The sequence below is a fragment of the Galeopterus variegatus genome, unplaced genomic scaffold, assembly GCF_000696425.1.
Source record: "Galeopterus variegatus unplaced genomic scaffold, G_variegatus-3.0.2 Scaffold31, whole genome shotgun sequence".
In the NCBI taxonomy this organism is placed as follows: domain Eukaryota; kingdom Metazoa; phylum Chordata; class Mammalia; order Dermoptera; family Cynocephalidae; genus Galeopterus; species Galeopterus variegatus.
The window spans coordinates 302,206-307,063 of record NW_007726142.1 but is presented as its reverse complement, the minus strand read 5'-3'; positions in this window follow the sequence as shown (position 1 = coordinate 307,063).

The following is a 4,858-nucleotide window of genomic DNA, read 5'->3' as shown; positions in this document are numbered from 1 at the left end:
TTGAAACCTGTCATTATGAATAATGTTTGCAGTGTTGCTTCTCCCACATAGCACATTTGAATTCTGACTTTTTCCCCCTGAAAACAATGAATGAATCTAGTGGTTGTTATTTTAGTTATTGACGGGGGCTCATCGGGGGAAATTGGACTTTTTCTGTCACTTCAAATCAGATTTTTATGTGATTTCCTCTGATTCCAACTGCAAGTATTCATATTCACTGAGACTGTTGTGCCTACTGTGTTCCAGGCACTGCACTACGTGCTTTACATAATTAACACATTTAAACCTTAATCTGTAAAATTGCAGATATTACCAACCTTACTGTTGTACCTTCCACTTCCAGATCTTCATTTGCCAGGAGGATGCACACACCACCCATTTCTACCTACATTTGCTTTTCTCATTTCCCTCCCTCCCCTGCAAGAACTCAGGTTTGATCATCACTTTATAAAGTCAGTGATTTGTCTTCTCATTCAAAATGGCAGAATCATGTGATCTACTAAAAGCTCTTTTGTGGTAATTGATTTATCACTCTTATCATTTAATTCAATGCATAGAGCTGAAATTTTAGTTTAATAGCTAAGTGCACTCAAGAGGATTTCCCACATTAATGTAGGGCTGTGGCAATTTCTTAGAGTTCTGAACTTATAAAACTGACAAAATATAATGTAGTAATTACATGGCATGACTTTTCTGATAGAAATGTACTAATGAAGGGTAGTATACTGGGTCACCTTTTATTAGTCCTTGTAAATACCTACAAATAAAAACAGAAATGAAAGAAGAAATTACCTAGTTTTTAAGGTAGTGAAAAAATTGGGGAGCCTTAGGAATATATGAGAAAGACCAAGTGTCAAAAAAATGCTATGAAAAGTTAACAGGCCTTTGCGCATAGACAAAGTGAAACATTCTCATTTAAGTATTTTGGAAAACAGAAAATCCCTTTTATCTCTCTATTCCTCGAACTGCATATGATCACAATATTGGATAAATGCAGTTCATCTAATTCAATCTTTAAGATAGACTATTTTGTAATTTTTGTGAAAATTCTCTTTTTCTTTTCTCTCTCTATTTTTTGGTCAGGGGATTTGAGGTTACAGATCATGTGAAGTTCCACTCATGTTTGAAAAAGCTGAATATCTTCTTTCTTGCCATTTCACAAGGGTTAGAAAAAGTATGTGTTCTAGTTTGAATACATATTCAGGCTGTATGTTAAATATAATTATTTAAAAACATATTCTAATTTGGTCAATTATTTTAAAGGTAGTTATAAACTTGGTAGCGTATGTGCTGCATGTGTGGCAGTTTTCTGTGCTGTATGTGTGGCAACTTAAAATCTAAAGAGGCTTTTGCGGGAATCATAGTGTGAATAGTTTTCCAACTTGCTAGAAAAGCAGGGTAAAAATGTAGAAGCTTTTACTGTTTTATCCCCTGATTCTATTTTAATATTTTTCAGTTATGTAACTATTCTCTTCATTATAAACATCAGGGTCACAGAAGGAAATATTTGCATTGAGTGACCTAATAGGTAAAGACACAAAAACATAGCTTTGGAGTTTTACTCATAATGTTTCACATATGATTATTAAAGATCATTATAGTTATAAAAATCATTCATCAAAAAGGAGTGCTCACTGGGTTCAGGATACACTACCCCAAAATATGTCACTTCGGCATATTGAGTATTTTAAGCTGAAAGAGATTAAGATAACTGCAGAAGCAGGGAAGTCTCTCTGACCATCTCCCACCCTTCTCTCCTGAAACAGGCCATAAAACCTAGTTGACCTTCCCCTGAAGTAGGTCATTCCATATGTGTCCTCCCTATACCCAGAGGAAAAGAATATCCTTATCTTTGAAGACATCGGGACACACAAAAAGAATCTAAACAAGTAAGACTTGCTAAGTTTGCCCCAGTTTATTACCATTGGATCATGTTATTTGTCCTCCAATCATACTTCTGCACAAATGTCCATAAAAATACAGCTTCCCTGCTTCTTTGGTGCCTTTATGTCTGAAGTCTTCCAAATCATGTAAAACTTATATTAAATAAATATATATGCTTTCCTCTTGTTAATGTGTTTTTTGTTATAGAGATCTTAGCCATGAACTTAGTGATTGGGTGAGAAAAGATATTTCTTTTCAGCCCGTACATCTCAAACAAAAATAATTCTTTCAATAAGTGTTTCTTATTTTATACAATTTCTTGAAAGTTTAACCTCATTTATTGCAAGGTGCACAATTTTCAAATTTATAACATCAAAATATTCCTTTAGATATGCTAGCCAAGCAAAAGAAACATCTATTTTTCAAATATTTTTAAATACTTGGTAATATTACAAGAATACAAAATGATCTTAACATGCTTGAAACTTAAATATAAATAATGAAATCATAATTGTGTTGCTGTGTCACTAAAATAAGTGTTGAATGGTTAACACTCATATTAAACAGAAGATTTAATAAATTTTCCTTGTTTTTAAAACACCATTGATTGTCACCAAGATGTGACAATTTAGTAACAGCTGTTTAGAGAAGAATTATAATAAGTAAATTTATAAATTTTTGGTTTATCAAGATTTCAGAACTGTTAAAGTAAAAATATAAGTATTACATACATTGTATTCATATATAGACACATGCATATACATACATATATACATACACATGCAAGTGTGTGTGCACACACTCACACATATAATTATTTTCTAGAATTTCTTGCCTGCTGTTCCAGATTCCCGCCATCATAAGGAGAAGAAACAAGCTGAGTGTGAGAGTTCTCCAGGTGTGGTGTACACAGTTTCAGATGTAAAACACATAGGCATCCACTTTTGAATGGAACTGTTATGCAAATTTGTTATTTGAGAGAACACTATGATTAACACAATGATTAACATTAATTACACATGATTATACCTAGAAAAAATATATATTTAAAATATGATATTTAAAAAAAAGTCTGCTCAAATTGGCAGTTTTCTTTCTCTATCAGTGTGATCTATGAATGTTGTTGTAACTCATGGAAGGCTGTCTACTTCTGCATGAACTCAACTGATTCTTTGTTTTTTATTTGATGGAATTCTGATGTTGGAGTTTGTTCTGTGGCCATCAGTGTCTCCACTGGCCTACCTGTTTTTTTTTTTTTTTTTTTCTTTCTTTTCCAGGAATTTGCAGTCATACGTACGTCTTACCTCTGTTTCTGTGGCTGGAACCATTCAGCAACTGCTTCTCTTAGTGGAAGGAGCTGTACAGAATCAGCAGGCTAGTTGTATAGCTTCGCAACAGGTAATGTAATTAATATTTACAGATAAGTGAAGCTAACAATGCTAGCAAGATGTTCTTTCCATCCAGGAGCAGAGTTTTCCTGCTTGCCATGGCTGCTGTCATATCTTTTGTGGATAATCAATTCAAAAAATTCCTTTCTGATTCACAGGCTACTTATACTTTATAACATCTTTCTTTGAGGCCTGAAGATTTTGCCCTCAGAATCTACTGTCCTAACAGAACTTCTGATAGGTTAGTTTTTTCAAAATAGTTTATACAAGTTGAAATGAAACAAACCAAAAACAACCCCACCTGCAAACAAAACAAAATGAAACAAAAAAACCCCTCAGTCAGACCTGCTAAAACATAGTCACCATTTATTTAACAATAACTATGGTTTCCTCAAAAAATTAGAAAAGATATGTCAATGGAATCAAATTCATGTTCTATGGATAGTGTCCCAATGTTTTTATAACATAATAGTAATCCAGCTCTAAATCTTTAAAGCTCTTTGAAAATATTTAGAAACTGAACAAGACTCAAAACAATCAGTAATATAACTGCAAAAGTAAGTTACAATGTGCCCATATCTGTTTAGGCTAGAAGCTTCTATTATTTATACTATTTCTCATTTCCATGGTGTACATACTTTCACAATGGATAATTTCATGCTACTGGCTCTTGGGAGGTAGTACTAGCTAGCATCAGCACACCACTGGATCTAAGTGATTGTTCTTATATTTCAAAGATTATGTGAAATATTATGGAAATGTCAACACAAAAAAATTGATCGTAAGACTTTAACGATTTCCCAGTGTTTCACGTCAAAATCTTAACACATGATACTCTTTTATTTTCATGGCAATTTTTAATTTAATTGATGATTGTCTGCCGCACCACAATAAAAGAAAGAACTCCATGAAAATTGGGATCACATCTGTTTTACAGACTTTGTGTGTCCAGTGACTACAAAAGGAACTAGCACATAATAGGCCAATCTATTAACATTGTTAAATAAATGTCAGTCAACCTTTTAAATTAAAATGCTACATATTTAGTTTCAAGTTAATTTAACATGTTTCATTTTATAAGTCATTAAAAATTATTTTGCTAAAAAAATCTTGGAAATATATACTCGGATGGATATATAACTTATTGCTAATCTTTAATCCCACTTCTTGTGTAGATATCTCCTTTGTAAAGATAGCTTTATATTAAATTAAAAAAAAAACACCTCCTTTTATAGGCCATATATGCCAATTCGTAAGCAAACTCTGATGCCTACTTAAGTGATAATATTTGGAAAATAATTTAACTTCTGCAGAAATCAATTTCAGCCATATGACTTTGAAATACAAGAATAGGAAAAAAAAAGAATTAAAAACAATTTATATTGCTACTAAAACATAAAGTTAACTTGACTTTATTTTTAAAAAATCCTTAGTATTTCAATTTTAATACCAAGCTATGGTATTTCATTATTTTTATAATCCATTTAAAATATTTATTTTGGGGGCTGAGCCCGTGGCGCACTCGGGAGAGTGCGGCGCTGGGAGCGCAGCAGCGCTCCCGCCGCAGGTTCGGATCCTATATAGGG